Raw genomic sequence first — 18,884 nt, 5'->3', positions numbered from 1 at the left:
CAGATTTTATTTTTTTTATTTATTTCAAATATACAGTATTTCAAACCACACATACAACAAACTCCAAACAAAAGCAAGCTCCAGCACAATACATTTCTAGATATAGACATACTTTTTTTTCTGGCATTATTTGGGTAATAATGCCAACACTTATGAACTAATTCCATCATTCTAGCAGGCATCATGGAAGAAATTCAAGTTATTAGATGCTATCATATGGTTTCACTTTTGTAATGCTGAGGTTTATAACTGCTAATGCAAGGATCACCTGACTGTATTTCCTTATTTTAATGAAGGCCTTTTTAGGAGTTTAAGGCAAATACTAATTATGTAGACAACCTATTGCCATCAACTGTGTCAGTTTTCTTATTTAACAACAAAATTAACAAAAAATCAAAGCTGAAGTTTAGAATCTTTGAATGTGATTCTTAGATCACCTGGAGGTAGTTTCTTCTTACTACAAATTGCTAAATTGCTTACAAAAACAAACAAATCCTCTCCTTCTCAAAAGAAGAACCATACAGCAAAGCCAAAAACTACACCATTGTAATAATTTGTAAAACTTATAATATTTAGAGGAGCTAAAGGAGGAGATAAAGGAGGAGCTCTCATCAATTTATGTAAGTTAAAATACAGATACAGCTTCAGGTATGCTTTCCAAGGAACCCATCATTTGACATTTAGATGCCAATAAAGAAAAGAAAGGGAAAATTCAGTAGCCACAGCCACTGTCGCCACAGCGATATCGTGAATTGGTATTCTGAAAGGAAGCACTACTGACACAATGTTACACAGACTATCATAGTTACAGGCCAAGGGAGTAAATTAAAAACAGTATGATAGCTGTCTTCACATTTTTACAAGCCAAGCAACATGATACTTGAGATTGGGTTCTTTTTTAGCAAGACATTTTTACAAGCCTGCTGCTGTGAGTAAACTGAGTAGTCCTTGTGCCTTTGCTGCTCATGGAGGCAGCACAAGCTCCATGTACAGCCTCCTCTCTGAATTTTTCCAATTACAACAGGAGTCCATGGAGTTTACCCATTGATAAATTTTCTCACAGAAGGATTTAAATAGTAGCTCTTCAGCAATCACCTTAGATCTATTTTCTCTCATCATGTCTGGGTTTCCTTTGAACTAGATTGGCTCCCTTTCCTCATGTAAAATGATGAAATACAGCTACCATTTCTAAATGTCTCTGTGCATGAAGAATGGGATCTAATTATATATTCTGAGACAAAGAAGTCTCTTAAGTAAGTAGATCTGGGCAGTATTAATGCACTATAAATATGGCGCACTTATATTGTAGAGACATGCTGGTCCTAAAGTGCACTGTTCTTCACAACACTTTATAAATTGCATAATAGTAAAAGAGCTGTTTTTTCTTATTTTGGTAATCTGAAAAGAAACAGATAATTACACAAATAATTGATAAATATTAATTCAGTAGATAGAAAACATGCCTGGACTGTATCTTTCCAATAAGGCACTACAGCTTTTTTCTCTTTCTCATAACTAATGTGTTCCATCTATGATCAGTTACTTGGAAAATAAAATTATAACCCAAATTCCTTCCTATGTACTTCCTTGTATGTTTTCATAGAGAACTAACCACTTTGGTTTTGTCAGGGAAACTGGTAAGGAAGACAATGAGAAAAAAATTTGTACTCAACATGTAGACATTTTGCTGCAAAAGATGAAATGATAGTAAAAGTGGAAGTGAAAACATCCTCATCATTCTCCAAGTCTCAAATCAGCCTTACATCAGACTTACTCAGTGATGAAGCTTTTGGAGCTTTTGCTATGATTAAGGACATGAATTTATATGTGTTCCAAAATAAGAACTTCCTGCCATCGTACAAAATACAAACTGTTACCTGAAATTGTAGTAACAAGTTGCATAGCATTGTAAAGAAAGTAAAAAGCTAAATGATTGTATTTTAATTAGAATCCTTGAAATCAATCAATCAAGCATAAAAGAACTCCGATAAGAAAAGAATTGCACAAATTCCTTGTGTTCTTTTGCCACCTACTGGGTATTGTTGAACGATGACAAAAATTGGGCAATAGCACTTTCAGTTTGCTGGCAGAATTCTGGCAGAAACCTGTCCAGGTTGTCCAACATACTCCATTGTAAATTAAACTGATACCTAATTAAACACTTTGTGTACAAGTTCCCAGAAATTGCTACATTTACATGTGTTGCTTCTCTTCTGCTTCAAAACTGCAATGAAAATAAAGAAAATACATCAATCTACCTTGAAGAACTTCTCCATTCCACCTGGGTCATTCTTCCAAGGATTTTTGCTAAAATTAGTAAACTGAATAATCCAACTTATATTAGGTATATGCAAAGAATCCCCCATATCTTCAGAGCACATACTAAAATTTCAGATGCTGCCTGTGTCTTTTTTCTGAACAAAATACATGAATGAAAGTTTATTTTTCAGTTTCCTCTCTGGAGAAATGCCCTCAAATTAAAGGCGTGCTTGCAGAACTAATACAAAACTCAGAACTAATACAAAATATTTAACATACTCAAAAGATAGGAGCCAAAAATTTTAATTTGAAAACAAACCCTATATATTTTAAAGTGTTTTACAGAGAGTAAATTAAAGTTGAAGCTTATCAGGGGGATTTAGAAGACTGTAATCAAAGAGTAAAACATATGTTCTCTGGGTCACATGACTGTGCATGTTTCCATTGACATCATTCAGCCTTGAAAACTACTTCTACTAAAGAGCTTTTAACTGCTTGCAAAGAGAAAAGCCCTCTATTTTTGCAGATTTTTTTTCTGCAAGAATATGGCAACACTTGACAAGGAGTGACAAGGAAGACTCTGAAAAGAGAAAAGTACCACAAATTTGATCCGCCTTCACATTCAAAGGAGCGTAGCAAAATCACGTCCAGGATAACATTTTTATCCCTTTTTGGAAATTTTGAATTAACTGTGTCTTCAGCAAGTTTCACTGAAGACACCTTGTTAGCAGTAGAGGTCAAATGGCCAGGCCCTGCCCAAACAAAGCCCGTGCACACTTTGTCACCATACTCCACATATAGCACTGACTGGGCTGTGAATCAACTGGGTTGCTCCTTTGGCAAACACATTCATGAGGTTGCAGAGGACCATGGTATGCTTGGTGAGGAAATCAAGTGTGCATCTCAAAGAGATTTCATTTAGGGAAAAATAACTTTTGATTTGAGTTGTATGTTAGAGGAACTACTACAGCAGGAATGACCAGGGCCAATGGAGGAAGAGTCCCACAGGAAAAACTGGGCACATGCATCTATGATTCAGCCTGAGCTGTCTTTGGTATTCAAATTCAACACAGTGTCTGCCTTCTCCTGTCTTGAACACCACAGTCGAGCAAGACTGGGAACAGAGAGGTGGAAATTTATCTACAGAAAAACATGGAAGTTAAAAAAAAATCCCATGAAAGAATGTTGAGCATTTTATAACTATGTTGTGTGTAACAATAACAGAGCTCATTATTCCAAAATAATTCCGAACTCTGACTTTCATGTGAAACCAATCGGCAGAAGTGTCAAACTGCACATACATGTAGAACTTTATGTTCTTCTGTCATAGTCCGATCTTAAGGCTCTTTCCTAATGTTGGAGAAATAGAAGTATCTGAAAGATTTTTATAATTAGGTACATCAATATAAATTTATACTACTATTCTCTGGTCAATGTCTTGACCAAAAGTAGACTGTCTCCATAAGATTGAATCTATACTGCTCTCTCTAATTTGAAAACCAAAAACCAACCAAAAGAACAACAACAACAAAAAAAACAAAAACCCCCAAAAAATCACCCCAAATAAATAAAATTTAAATAAAACACTATAAAACAATCAAACCCTCTGACTTATTTTAAAGCCTGAAAACAGCAAGGTACTGTACAGCTTACAGAAAACAAATGAAGTGTTTTTGAGAATATTTTTATAGACTTAAGTGATATTTTTATAAAATTATCTCCTTGTTAAAAACTGAAGCACACTGCGTAAACTTGCCTGTTGCCAAAATATGGGGCTATATACTAGCTGTACAGTACTTCAATAAAGCCTTAATCCTACAATATTTTATCATTCATCTAAACTAAACATTTAGTTATTAATATGGAGCAAATTAAAGGCTGTGATGATAAAAAATGAATTGTTTAAAATTTAAAAATTACTAATTTTGTATCAGTGAATCCTGGCTGGAATTCCTCAAGGGTGAACAGCTGTAATATGTATATACCACACATCAACAGTCAGAAGATCACAGAATGTGTCTTGAATTTCATGCTTCTGTACATTTTCCTGTTAAAGTAGTGTAAAATATTAGGGTTTACAGGTCTTTACTTTCCTGGAGTGGATTTTACACTGTAAATAGAGAATGAAAAATTGGACAGAGTAGAAGACAGTAACTCTTCTCAGAATTCAGGAACACAAAGTTCCAAAGTTAATTTTCTGTTCTGCAACATCTTGCTGTTCACAATGTAACAGAGCTGACATGAATCCAAGTGATGAAACTTCTTTAGAGCTGTATTACTGTGCTGGTTCAGTTCCCCTCCTGACAATATTTATGAGCAATTCTTTATGTAACTTGATTAAGATCATCCTGTAGGGTGGAATTTCCATGGTAATAACAGGTAATTTTCCAGTTACTGTTCATAGGTGCATGGATAAAAAATAATTACTTGCAAGATAAGTACTTTACCTAGGGAGGGAATATAGTTTCAGGTTTTTTAAACTTAGGAAAATCCACATTCTGATATGATCTAAGGTCTTAATCAGATCTGTATAGCATAACAGTCAGACCCTCACTTATGTGTGCACCTATGTACTCAATTTATTACAGTCAGCTAGCCATTCAGAAAGTAGAAACACAAAAAAAAAGCTTATTAAAATTTGGCACAAATGAAATCTTCAATTACACACTAATTTTTCTCAAGCAATCACATGCCTGAATGGATTTCCAAGTTCTTATCTTCTCTGCATGCATTTTTGCAAATATCTCCAAACTTAAAAGCTATATACAGCAGCAGAACTTTAAAGCTTATTTAAAAGAATCACATTTCACAAGAGTTTTTGGTGAGTCTTCAGGATTTGCATCTGAGCTAAGCGTAAAGGAACTGCATCCGAAGATTTCTGTATTTAACCTCTCAAGAACATAAAGCAAACAAAAACCCCTGTCTATATCAATGAAAATTAATTGCAACTCAGTTTGGGCACTTTGCTTTCTTGTGGTAACTTATCTAAAAGCAAGGTACACCTATTCCTGTCTTGGATGTCTGACCTTACAAGACAGGTTAATTTTAAGAAGCACTTAGAATGTTAGCATAGGGATAGGATACCTCTTAGCAAGAAAGCTTGGCTTCAGTCACTAGAGTCATCAGTTTTAGCATGGTATCCTGTGTCTTTGTCAAAGATGGCTGGGTCAGTCTGTTTCGACATCTCATTTTTGCTTTGCTTGTATTGCAAAGGCAGTTGTAAAGTCAGAGTGCCTATGTGGATAGCAGCACTTATGGTACATGATCACTGGTAAGGAAGCTTCTCACTGTGACCATTCAGAAGGTACTCTGGCAATCACGTTGCCACCACCAGAAACTTTCACTGCTGGGCCCAAAGCCCTTCACAGCTGATGATGTGAATGACGTGTGCCCATTTGATTCCCTACACACCCCCCCCCCCTCACTGTCAGACCAGGTTTCCCTTAGCAGAATCTGACCTATCTCTTTCCATAAAACCACTTATTGATGGTGCAGTAACACAGAAACAGGCCAAGCTGATGCTTCTGAGGAGAGACCCTTGACAAAGGAACCCCTGGGCTTTTATACTCCAGTGCCATAGTCTGGGGTCTTCCAGATGAGTCCTTGGCTTGTCCTGTGTCTCTGAGTGTCTGCTCTCCTGGCTGGTGGGACTGGTCTGCATGCCCTTTGTTAACCAAAGGATTGGCACTTCACAGCATCTTGTCTCAGGCTCCCACACAGAGCTCAGTCTGCATCTCCTCAATCATCACACTAACAAGCTTTGCTTAAAGCAGTGTCCCTAGACAACAAGGAGGTTGATTCCATATGACCACCTGCACTGATGCTCAACAGCAGTGTTGCAACTGGCAAAGAAAGCACTAGGGCAGCTGCAGATGCCCTGCACAACTCTATGCTCACTGCCTTTCCAACACTGCTTCCCACCCTACCTAATTAGCAAATGGAGCAGCAGGAGCTGTCTTGTGGACCACATGTGGTCATGGTCAGATGTATACACATTATCTACATGCATCTCAGGCTGAGATCCCAACAACTGGTAAATATTCTTTCCCCTTTTCAAAAGTCATGTGGAATATAAGGAAAATCAGAAACAAATAAGAAGCTCCAATGCCAAAATACTAGAAAACTTTTCCAGTTACCATACTCTCTTCTGATGCAAAGAACTGAACTCTCATAATGGCCAAAATCATAACATTATTGTCATTGGACATATTGGTTTTTAAAATGAAAATAGTGTTAAAAGACTGTATTATTCTTCCCTGAGTATCTGTGTTCCATGTAGCATGGTTTCAGTGAGTTATGACACAGATACTCTGCAGTGAGAAGATAATGACAGGCCATAAAACATCACAAGTCTGTACATGTGTTTTCAGACAACTGTCAGATGCTTGCCAATGCCTGCCAGCAGGCATAACCTGTTTCCAAGTTTCTCTTAACATACTTATATATATATATATATAAAACGGAGGATGTACTTACATCAGTAAAGCTAGGTTTGCTGAACAAGCTATGTACAGTGCCCTATGAAGCCAAAGCATTTACCATCTTCGTTTCAGAAGGAAAAAAACCCAAAATTATATGAGAAACTTTAGAGACTTTTCTAAAAATGTTACCCTGGACAATTTTTCTGATTTTTTTTGTTAATCTCATCCAAAAGGGTATTAGCATGTCATGTAACTCCACACTTCATACACAGATTAGCTAGAGAAGGAAAGCCATGCCAAATCACATTACAGCTTAACAATGTTACCTTTAACTTCTAGGAGTGATGATGAAGAAGTCTTTGGACTCGATTGTCCATTTTACATGTTCTTAATGACGGTATCTTTGGGGTGGTTTTTTGGGGGTTTTGGTTTTGTTTTTTTTTTCTTTTTCTTGTTCATCTTCTAATGCACACTCCATTTCTTTGAAGGATTCATGAGCACAAGAGCTGTTGTGCTTGTGTGCTATGTTAAAAAGACATGCTGGATGGGTGGAGAGATGGCCTTGAGAGCAAATGAGCATGCTCAGTCAGAGAAAGCTTTCTCGAGTGCAAGATGTGGTGGGCAGAAACAGCACCAGAGCACAGAAAGAACTTGCAGACAGGGTGCGTGATGAGAAACTCCTAAGGAGATAAAGGGAGCATATACTCCCTTGGCAGTGAGTACTGCCAAATTTTCAGAGGAGGCAGACAAAGTTAGAATAACTTTGAATCTAGAGGTGTATGTGTGAAGAACTGGAAATCACTTGGACAGCAAAGCCATGGAAAAAAACCTAACTGCTCTAGAAGAGCAAAATAGGCAGGGAGACACTGATTCCAGTTCCTGTCATTTCCAGATGCCAAAAGCTGAATTTTCTCTTTCCAAAAAATACACCTTGTTCTGGTTGATGTTTCATTAAACATCAGCTGGAAGATTTTCAATATTTTCAGTGCATTTATTTTAAAGAAAAGGTGCCAGCAGATTTACTTCAAGATTCTCTCAGATTCAGACCTTGTCTATAATATGTAGAGCAACAATTAACACTTGACAAGTCATGCCCATAGAAATGTGAACTTTGAATTTTATCCTACAACACCATGGCCCAATCCAGCTCCATGGATAATTATACCAGTGCAGGAGTTGCAAGGTAAATTCACCTGATCTTCCTCAGTATGATAACAGACAATTAAAGTTGACATAGAATTACTTATAAAAAACAAACATATATAACAGTAGAAGTCAGTGCTAAAAAAAAAGAAAATACTTAGTGATATTTTAAAAGGCATGTTTGTGGCCAATATTTTAATATAGTCGCAATCCTAAAATGAAAAAAAAAAACAAAACTGAAAACCCAACAAAAACCAAAACAAAACGAAAAACAAAAAAAGCAAAAAAAATCTAACATAGAAAGCTAAAAATTTCCAACTATTAAGCTATTTCACCCACTAATTCTATAAAAAGGAAAACAGTACTTTAAGTTTCCAGAGATGCCACAATTAGGAAATTCCAAACTAGGAACGCAACATAGCCTGATTACTAAGAGACCATGTTTTTAAGAAAGGAGAAGAGTAAAGGCTTTCTTCTCAGATTATAATTCTGCAACACAGAACATATTTTCAATGTTTTCTCCTAAACTACAATCATCAGAAGAATGCTCTTTTTCTAAGGAAACCCAAGATTCATTTGTTCCTTTATATCAGAAGCCTGGGTTTTAGAAAAAACAGCTACAACTACAGCAAACCTTACAATTAAAATCATCAGGTGTGATGACCTTTGCACTACCGACAACCCAAAGAAGCTTTCTTTAAGAACAAAAGTATGAAACAGCCCTCCATGTCCTACTTTTCAATTTTCAGAAGACTACCACCCATAGGTGTATCTTTCTCTGAATCTTCTTTTCAAATTTTTTATAACTCCAGTCTGTAGTCTCACTAAAACTGGATAAGAAACTCAGAAAGAGCTGGTTCAAGAGAAAATTTCATAATAAAAATTTCATAATTAAAAAAGCTTTCTTCAAACTCCTACTTAAGATACTATACAATGATTTCAGAATTTCTTTGGGTCTTCCTACTTCTAATAGAATATATAAAGTAAGCAACTCATAAATAAGAGCTAAACTTTACTCTAAATAAGAAAGATTGGTTATGTAAGGCCAACTCCAAATAACTAGCTTCAAACAATATACTCTCTGTCAGCAAGTACGACAGAAACAAATACTTAATAACAGCATGATCTTCTAAGACTGAGAAGTATACACACAACTCATGAGTGCCACAGGGATTATCATCTCACAGTACCTCCAAACTCTTTTCAATTCTCTTCCATTCTCACAGACGCTTAGAGCCAAAAGATTCTGAAAAGGATCATTCAGAAACCTTTCAAGAGATTCAAATATTACCCCTCCATTATAAAATAACCCCATACAGACCTTTAAACTAAGGAACTCGTGGTTGTCGCCACCAGTATCAAACATTTCCCAGCTGCTGACAATGTCCTGAAGCACCTCAGCACTGCTCTGCTACAGGAAACCCAAAGAGACATGGGAGCATCGGACACTGACAAACGTAAATAGGTGCTAGCAAGTTACTGTGCAATAATTTTATAAGGCAGTATTAATAAGGCTGTCCTGTATTATTTTGGACTACAATTATTATTATTGCAAATAGAATAATAATAACTGAGTTTCACATGTAGATTTTAGTTCAGCTGCAATTAAGCAGGTACAGGTCCGTGGTTCATTCTCTTCTGCACATTAGTATTTTGAATGCAAGGGTGAGGCACCCACACAACACTTTCACTGTTCTGCACAAAAGAGAAAGGGCTGTGAGCACTTAAACATCAATTCCGCTATTGCACTTTCAAGGATCAAAAGAGAAGAATTGTGAAAGGATCTTTCAGCTCTTAGAGTTTGATGTTTACCTACTCAGGCCCATATTAACCAGCTCTCATCAATTTTTGTTAATATAATCCACAGCTCTTAAAACCAGGCACTGAGAATTAATAAATAGGAATAATATTCACATTGGCAGAATTTACCATTTCATTTTCTTTTCCACTATTGTGACTTATCAGTATCACTGAAATTTCCTCTTTTTTTTTTTGTTTTTTCCTTTTTAAGTGATAAACACTGTGAATGTGGAAGAATGAAATTGTCCTTCCTCTTAGAAGGGATCCTGGGTTAGGGTTATCATTGCTGAGGACAGCTAATATTGAGCTAGAGACATTATTATCTTCAGGTCTAATGAGAATCCCACTGTTAAATGCTGTATTACTGTTTCTGGGTTCATAGCACCAATATTTAACTTTATAATAAGCTTTGCAATATTAAAGGAGAGGCCACTGCCTGAACAATCTTACACCATGAAAGGAGTCACACACCATGGTTTACTGGTTGCCTTGTGAACTCAGTAACTTATTGATTTTCTACCAGCTACAGAGTGGTAAACATGGTGCTAAATCAGTCATATATGGCTCTGCCAGTCACATTCCTTAACTAGGACATAATTTCTTTTCACGTACTGTTAAATTACTTCACAGATTGATTAAAATATAAAAACAAGAAAAAAAAAAAAACCATAAAACAATACCAGGAACACTGGGGAAAGATTATCTATCCTTAAAAAAATCAAATCTAATAGAGCCTACACAAGTGGCAGGAGACAATCATTACTTGAAAGGTTTAGCTGTAGGTTATGTGAAATAATGATTTACTCTTATGTAACTGTTTCAATATTTTCTACCTGTATGACAGTGCCAATCTTCATATTCCAGAAAGGCAACGTACTTGTCAAGAATGGCCTGGATTATGGCATATAGAAGGCTATTATACTGGGAATACATTGGTGGCATTATTGTGTGACGAAGTTAAGGAGCTTGAATCTTTCTTAATAGTGTCACATTATCAGCCAGTTACTGACAGATGTAAAATCTGCAGAGGCCACTCTCAAGTATTTCTTCAGCAATTCTCAATTCCATCTGATGTTGAATAAAGAGAGAGTAGGAATGATTTTTCCTCTGTTTATTGAAAATTTATTATAAGCTTCCTGAAGGCCTGACCTATTTTATAATAACTTCATTTGAATTTATCAAAATCAAGGAGGCAAGTGAATTCAGACTTTTTGGTTTTTTCCCAGCCACAATAAAATTACAGAAATACCTGGAACATTTATCAGCTTTGCTGATAAACTAATCAATTAGTTAATCAATTTTCAGTTATTTCTGAGAAATTAATGAGTTTTGACAACAAGGATGATGATCTGCAGAGGAAATTTAAATTCATGCCTGCATGCAAACATGTGAAGGGATCAGCCTCTTACACATTCTGAAAATCTACCAATCAGATATTTTCCTCATTCCTTATTTCTAAAAAGTGGATCTTTTACCCCACCTTGCAGCAAATCAGACTTCCTCTTCTTCAAGTGTATTCATATGCAGAAATTAAGTACAAGGGTGTTGGTTTTGTACAAAGATGCTTAATATTACAATCACTCAGTATAAAAATAAAATGGAAAAAAAAATAAAACTGTCTCTTTCAATGTCAGACTGGCTGGTTTTGCATCTGAGCACAAGCTACTCCGGCAAGCTGGACAGAAAAATAGGTTAAATTCAGGATGAGGAACAAAAGAGAACAACTGGAATACTGAGGCATGACTGCAGGTAACTGGGCCCTGAAGTAAGGTTAAGCTTACTGAGGAGGATGGGAGAAACTCCTGAAGATCATGTGAGAATCTGCTGGACACAACACAGGCCTTGGCAATAAATGAGTAAGATTTTCACCTGCTGCTGCGAGGAAGGGCTGAAATTCATTTCATTGAATGGTTCAAGGGGGTGGGAGTGGGATAAAGATACATTAATAACTCAATGGGCATCACTGAAACATTTTAGGGAGTCTTGTAAAACCAGCAGAACTTTGGCAAACACCATCATATGAGTCTGAGATTACCTTCAGTAACACCAGAAATACCAAAATGGAGAATGTCTGTAGTAAACAGTGGCCCTAAAGGTTAAAAGTAAATTGGGGCAGGTTGTTTGTCTGTGATGAGACAGGATGAAAACCAGAGAGATTAAGGTGACTCAGAAGTAGCAGGCACAGCAAGGAGGATGGAAGCAGGAATAAGAGCATCTGATTGAATGGCAGGAGGAGATCTGGTGCCTGAACATGGCAGTCCCTCCTGTCTTCTTTTTAAACTCTATTCCAAGCTCACTACCTTCAGAAGCATGTTGTCTATTCCATGTGTGCTCGAGCAAGCAAGATGCTTGCAAATTTCAAACTTAACTAGGCAGCAAGGAAGTGAAGATAGGAGAGACTGTAAATCTGCAACCAGTTATGAGTGTGAACATAGGTCAAAGAGGAGCTAACAGAGGGAATTTTGTGTGCAAGTTTGAACATGTTTAGCCAGTGGCTAAGAACAAGATTGACACATACAGTTTTGGCTTATGTGAGGGCTGTTTGTGGGTCTGGGACACCTGAACAAAAGGAGGGGATGTTCTTACAGCCAGCCACGTTCCCAGTGTGTGTGTGAGGGGTATGTACATTGGTGCATTAGGGATAACCGGAGGAGAAAAAGTGGCAGCCTGGCATTTATCAGGGATGGCAAGACCTTCTCTCTGGTTTTGAGAACTGCCATCAATTCCAAAGTCCACTGGTCTTCTCTTAAAATGCATAAAGAGTGAAACAATTCTGAGCTGTATGTGGTATTTATCCTTTCCTGCCCATTTATATTCATGTTGCAATCTACACTGTTTGGCTTCACTTAAATACTTTTTGCATGCAGGTGTTTTATAGATGCATAACTTGCTCTGTTTAATATTTATTATTTGTCAAACAAATAATAAAAATTCCACTGTGAGCAGTTATTGAGGCTCTTCATAAAACAAGTACTTGAGATTTTTTTTCTTTCAACTGATTATCCAGTTCTTGCAGTGATTGCAATATGTTTTCCTTTTATAGATTATTGGCCTGGTTTACTTCCATTTCATTGATAACCCATTATCATATATCACAGTAACACAACTGCTGATAAGGCACACTTCATGCAGAAACCTGCCACCTGAGGCCTGCAGGTAAAGAAATGGATGCAGGAAGTCGTGTGAATGCTTTCTACCTGTGAGTAACAGCTGTTCAGAAGTGTAGTAAATTGAAAGACTGTGTTACTGATCTGGCCAACACCAACACTCCTGGGAACACCTTTGCAAGATCTCCAGCTTGGCACCTGCAAGAAATTAGTTTTATCTTGGCACAGCTCCAATTGGTGATACACATGGCAAAGATAACTCACATTACCTTTCGTGGGCTTGATGCAGACATTTCAGCTGTTAAACTAATGACTCACACTAGAATCTACTATAATTTTGGCAGCTTTAAAAATAAAATCAATTTATTTCAAATAGCATTTCCCGATTATGGGTTGTGTCCACAATTTCTATTAGAATAAAGCTGATGTTTCAACAGGCTGGTAATGAATTGCTTTACTCAGAGTGACACTGAGCTTTCAGAGCTCTTTTGTTTTCTGAGAAATTGAATTTTAATTTAATTTAGAATTTTTTCCCCATTAGGCTTTTGATCATCACAATTATGCCTTCAAAATCTATACACAGGCTTTTGTATTTCTGCTCATTTTCTTAAGCAATATGGCATCAAAAACATCAATAGGGAAATTAAGTTCTTCCTCTGAGAACAGAAAAAGATGCAACATACAATTTTTAATTTTGACTGCTTTTTAACAACTGCTATTTTTACACTGAACCAATAACAACAACTGAAAAATAGGTTCTGCATTTCAAGTCCAGCAAATATTTTACAAAATAATGGCAATAGTCATTAAATAATTTAATTATTGAGCAATATTTATATATGAACAATTTCTGTCTGTACATACATATGGTTCTGTAGTGACGACATAGGAAATTCACTGGTTATATATTGGGTGAACAAAAATCAGGTTTATTTCTACCTCGCTGAACACAAGCTGTAAATTAAAAGATCTGTAGTAAAAGAATAGAAGAATTAGCAAAGAGCTAATATTTTCCAACATTTGCCAAGCATATAAACTTCCAGCCCTAGTCACCAATATGCTTCGTCTCACATATCCATCCAACTTGAATCAGAAAAGAACAAACAAAACCAGAGACACAGCTGTGAATGTTTGAGTCAACCTCATCCTTATACTACAAGTCTCACTGCCAACAACCACATAAATAATAACAATTAGAGTCCTACTCTGTACCCTCAACCTTCTCTTTCCTCTTTAGCAAAGAGCACTATACCACGTAGAAAAAAAGTGACAGGTTCCTCTATTAACCAAATTAAGTTGCAAATTGAAAGGTCTTTACATAATAAAATTAAGAGTATTGCCCCAATTTCTACTTAGAATTTCCACTATTTTTTACTATTATTTTTTTACTATTATTTTTGCAGCTTTGCATGAAGGAAGCCTATTAATCATACTTGTCTCATGCACCTAAACCTCCAAATAAGCCAATATATCAAATGAAAATCAAACACACAGGTATTACAACTTTTACAAATACATCCAGTCCAAATAATGGATCCGGAAGAGTTCAACATTTCAGTCTTGTATTTCATTAAAGTACATACTTTCATTCAGCTCTGCTGACACTTGTATGCTTATCTGATGAAAGCTGAAAAATTAACTCTCACGAACTTCCCACTAAAATACCAAAACAAAACAAAAACCCAACACAACAGCAAAAAAAAAAACAAAAAAACAAAACAAAAAAAAAAAAAAAAAAAAAAAAAAAAACAAAAAAAAACCAAAAAACCCAGGACCATCAAAAAAAGAACACAGAGCACTGCAGCTTTAGTTCATCAACATGCTTCTTTTCCTCAGCAGCAAGACATAATAAAATAGGCTAAGTGTGGTCTTTGGTTCTGCCTGGATGCTCAGCCACCACCAAAGGTGCTCTATCACTCACCTCTGCAACTAGGTAGAGGAAAACAATTATAATGAAAGATGCATGAGAAAGATGAATGAGGACAGGGAGCGAACACTCATCGAATACTGTCACAGGCAAAGTAGACTTGACGATATGAATTGAATATATAGCCAATGAAAATCAGAGCAGAATAATGAGAATTAAAATGAATCTTAAAAAAAAACCTTCATCCCACTCCTCCTTCCTTCAGGGCTCTACCATCTCGCCCCAGTGGTGGAAGGAGATAAGGAGTGGGAGATATGGTCAGCTCATCACACATCACAGGATTTTCTGCCACTGCTCTGGGAGAGGAGTCCTTCCCCTGCCTTAGCTTGAGTTGCCTCCCATGGGAAACATTATTGCATTAACTCCTCCAGCCTGAGTCCTTCCCACAGGCAACAGCTCTCCACAAACTGTGAGAGTGTGGGTCTCTCACCACAGGCTGCAGTCCTTCAGGCACATCGTGCTCAGATGTTGTGTCAAGGGAAAATTTTCCAGCACAGGCTCCTCTCTCTACAGGTCTGCGGGTCCTGCCAGGACCCTGTTCCAGCACAGGCCTCCCACAGGTTCACAGCATTTACCTACTCCAGTGGGGGTCTCCTCCATGGGCTGGAGGTGGATCTCTGCATCCCCATGGATCTCCATAGGCTGCAGGGGCACAGCTGCCTCACCATGGGCTGCACGGGAATCTCAGCTCTGGCACCTGGAGCAGGTCCTGCCCCTCCTTCTCCACTGAAGCTGGTGTCTGAAGAGTTGTTCCTTTTACATATTCTCACTCCTCTTTGAGCACAATGGCATCTGCATTATACTTTTTTTTTTTCTTTACTTCTTAAATATGTTATCACAGAGGAGCTGCTACCTGCTCTGATTGGCCCAGCCTTAGCCAGTGGCACATCCATCTTGGAGCTGGTCAGCATGGGCTCCATTGGACATGGGGGAAGCTTCTACCAGCTCTCTGTGTGCTGCTCTTCCCTCACCCCCAGCCACCAAAACCTGGCCACACAAACCCAATCTACCTAATTGTAAAAGTCTTATGTTTAGCAGTAATTAAATGTTTTGTCTGTCTGTCAAAAGTCATTAGTAATGTGGATTTCAGGCAAAATGGAACCTCTGCCTGATAGGTTTTGTAATCCTTATTACTTTTTTTCCACTTGAGCTTCGAGTAATCAGGAGAGCCTCAAACAGTGAGCCAGGTTAATCTCTGTAGTAAGAGGACAATTTAAACAGTGTATAACTTTGCAAATGTAGTAGAAAAGATGAAGCCATGTGAATTCACTGGATTCTGTCTTCAAAGAAGTTCATAAGTTACACACTGGAGGTAACTCATGAAGTGAACTCATGCAGGGAATTCATCTAAGTGAACCTGACTTATGTGTCTGAGTGCAGCATTAACTGACACCAGAATTTTCTACCCTTTCCCACTAGATGTCTTCCAGCAGGATGTCACCTTTCTTCTGAGGACAGTGGACGTGGAGTATCAAGTTGGCAGAGAGAGCAATGGGCAGAGACTACCTGGCTGATGAGCTGTATTAATATTCCCACCTCGTTTTCACAAAATGCCACCAAGTACTGTGACAGCAATAAACTTCAAAACTCAAACTTAATTAAAGCACGTTTAACACAGATGTTGCTACTGGCAACAAAGTAGCACTGTCACTGTAAGTCAAGGTGACTGCTTCGGTCAAGGTGACTGCTGCCAGTCTTTCAAACTGTAGTATCTAATGTAAAAGTAATTGAATACATAAACAATATTCAGATTTTATATATACTATGCAATCAGACAGCAGAAAGCAACTTTTTTTGCAAACAGATTTACTTTTCTTTGCAATTCTTTTTCTCTGGACATTAATTTTATTGGGAGCAAACAGGTTCAAAAAAGTCTTTAAGGAGTTCTGTTATTTAATAATACTGATTTCTAGTGAGATTCAGAGTAATATATATTACTATACTGCTTAAGTGCTTATATATATATATATATATATATATATGGACACTTTTTCAGACTGCCTCCAGCACCTGTTCACATTTCACAAATACTTCCTAGGTCTGTTGAAAGGACAGACAGAGACAGATACTTTTTTTTACCCTGTAGGATATTCAAAGGAATAGCTGAAAATGTCAGAAGCAGGGCAGATGTAAATTCCTTACCTATTTATCTCCTTGAGCTACAATAGGTAACACAAAACTTGTGGTTTGGGTTAACTTCAGCAGTTACCCATTTTCTACAAATTTCTTTCCCATAAACAACCAATTTTTACATATGTATTCCCAGAAAAACTTTATTGTCAGTCTCAGTTTGCATTAGAGAGGGCCGATAGCTGATGTATGCAGTCTCTGTACACAATTAGTGATAGAGCTTCCTGATCTTTCTACATCAGTAGATCAAAAATAAATATGTCTTTAAGTCTTCTTAAAAATTTGTGGACATTTCAGTAAGCAGGGTCCTCTGTCCATATAGCTGTAGCTTCTTTCACTACAAGCATGTGCCTCACTTCCCCTCACGCTCTTTCCCACGGTGTTATTTTCCTCCTTTTCCTCTGTGCCATCTAAAACCTTTCAGTTTCCTTCCTCCCACTCCTTGTTTCCATTTTTTGGCTAGACGGCTAAAATAGAAGTCAGATCCATGTCAAAACCCCAGCAGGTACCACGTGTCTGCCTTGGGCACAGCACCAGGGGCCAAACCACCTGGCTGCCCTTCTTCCAGTGCTGTACTCTGCATGGACAGAGGCACAGACTTCTCTCCCACCTCACAATTTCACAGCACTTACCAGAACTCCTTCACTGCCTGCAGGCTTCTACTGCCTGACAAATTTAAGATGAACTAGCCAATATATTCAAAAGCTATCACAGAAAACTGACAGACACAGACGCTGTGACTCTATTGGAAAGCCAGTAAATCATTAAAATTATGCTGAATTTCCTGATATATACAGACACAACAGAATTCTCTTAAATTGGATTTCCATTAGTTAAAGAAGATATTGATTATTTATTTGGATTTTTTTGTTGTTGTCATCTTGTACTTTTAAATATCCACAGCCCATAAAGATCATTCACTTCTGACAGGATTTTTCTTCCAGAGTGCATGCATCACTGATTATAGTCTGGCTCATGTACAATCAGAGTTCCAGTACTTCACACTGTAATTAAGGTTATGTGAATCAATTACTAAATTAATTCCAGGGTTATAAAGCTATCATTAAAGTCAGAGAATGATTCAGGGAATTAACAGGTACTGGGTAGGTAATGCTTCAGACAAAACTGCCCTGAATGTTTTTCTCCCAACAGCAAGAGTGCCTCCTGAAGTTTCCTAAAACTAGTTTAACAAATTTAGTAGTGTCAGAAATATTGGTCCTACTCTGGCTTCAGGGTGGGTTTGGCCAAGAAATCACAAAAAAGTTTTTAATTGTTGTTTTATTGCTTTAGTCTATGTACTGCGTTCCAGCTGCGGTTTCCTTGTGTTTGAACATAACAGAATTATAGGTCATTTCCTTGGCTGACAATGCATCTTCAAAATAGCTACATCAGCATATTCAAATGTGTACCAAAATATAGAACAGCTTCATTACACAAAGTTGTTTTGAAATTTCTCATTCTTTTTTTTGAACTATAACCTCTTACAGAGTGAACAGATTTACTAGTAGAAAACAACTTCAAGATGCAGTCACCAAAAAGCGGTAAACAAACCATTCAAAAATAAATCTAGCACGAGTATTTTTTAATCTCAAAAAATAATTTAAAAGCCATATTGAAATGCAGACAAAGGAAAAAGTAATATAAACCTTTGAAATAACAGAATAAACTACACATGGAATATTCTCCACTTGAGGATAAACTATGTTAACATTTTTAGTTTTTCCTCCTTACAAGTCTGACAAGTGCTTCTCTAACTTCTTTTTACAGTACTATGATTGGCATAGGGATGACTCAACCACATTAAGACAACTTCAGATTTTAACACTGATCTCCCCAACTTGCATCTGTTTTATTTATAAGGATAAATTACTACATTGTAAGAGTTGCTTACCACACAATCTGAAAAACATCTCCAAACTGCATCTTCCAAAACACAATTTTAAGCCTCTTCTTGAAACTACAACATTTTTCCTACATAGTCTTTAGCCTGCCTTTAAAGCCAATTATAGTAATCTAATGATAAATAATTTTTATCTAATTTGTTTTGTTTTTTATCTTGGAGATGTAATCACTGAACCACATATTACTGAAAGAGCT

General features: G+C 37.0%; 1 protein-coding gene across 4 annotated transcripts in view; it reads right to left on the bottom strand.

Moving 5' to 3' along the window:
* The window catches only part of CDH12 (cadherin 12), a 539,049-nt gene that overhangs the window by 376,568 nt on the left and 143,597 nt on the right, over positions 1-18,884 (bottom strand). For 3 of the 4 annotated variants that reach the window (XM_038160521.1, XM_038160530.1, XM_038160539.1), the window contains exon 2: positions 12,821-12,928. The exons of the other annotated variant lie outside the window; for it this stretch is intronic. The gene's annotated coding sequence lies outside the window, so the exon portion shown is untranslated. The remainder of the gene's footprint in view (positions 1-12,820; positions 12,929-18,884) is intronic. 4 annotated transcript variants of the gene reach the window in all.

This window comes from Motacilla alba, chromosome 2, assembly GCF_015832195.1.
Source record: "Motacilla alba alba isolate MOTALB_02 chromosome 2, Motacilla_alba_V1.0_pri, whole genome shotgun sequence".
NCBI lineage: Eukaryota > Metazoa > Chordata > Aves > Passeriformes > Motacillidae > Motacilla > Motacilla alba.
The sequence above is the reverse complement of the archived record's forward strand: the minus strand, read 5'-3'. Positions and strand labels throughout refer to the sequence as shown.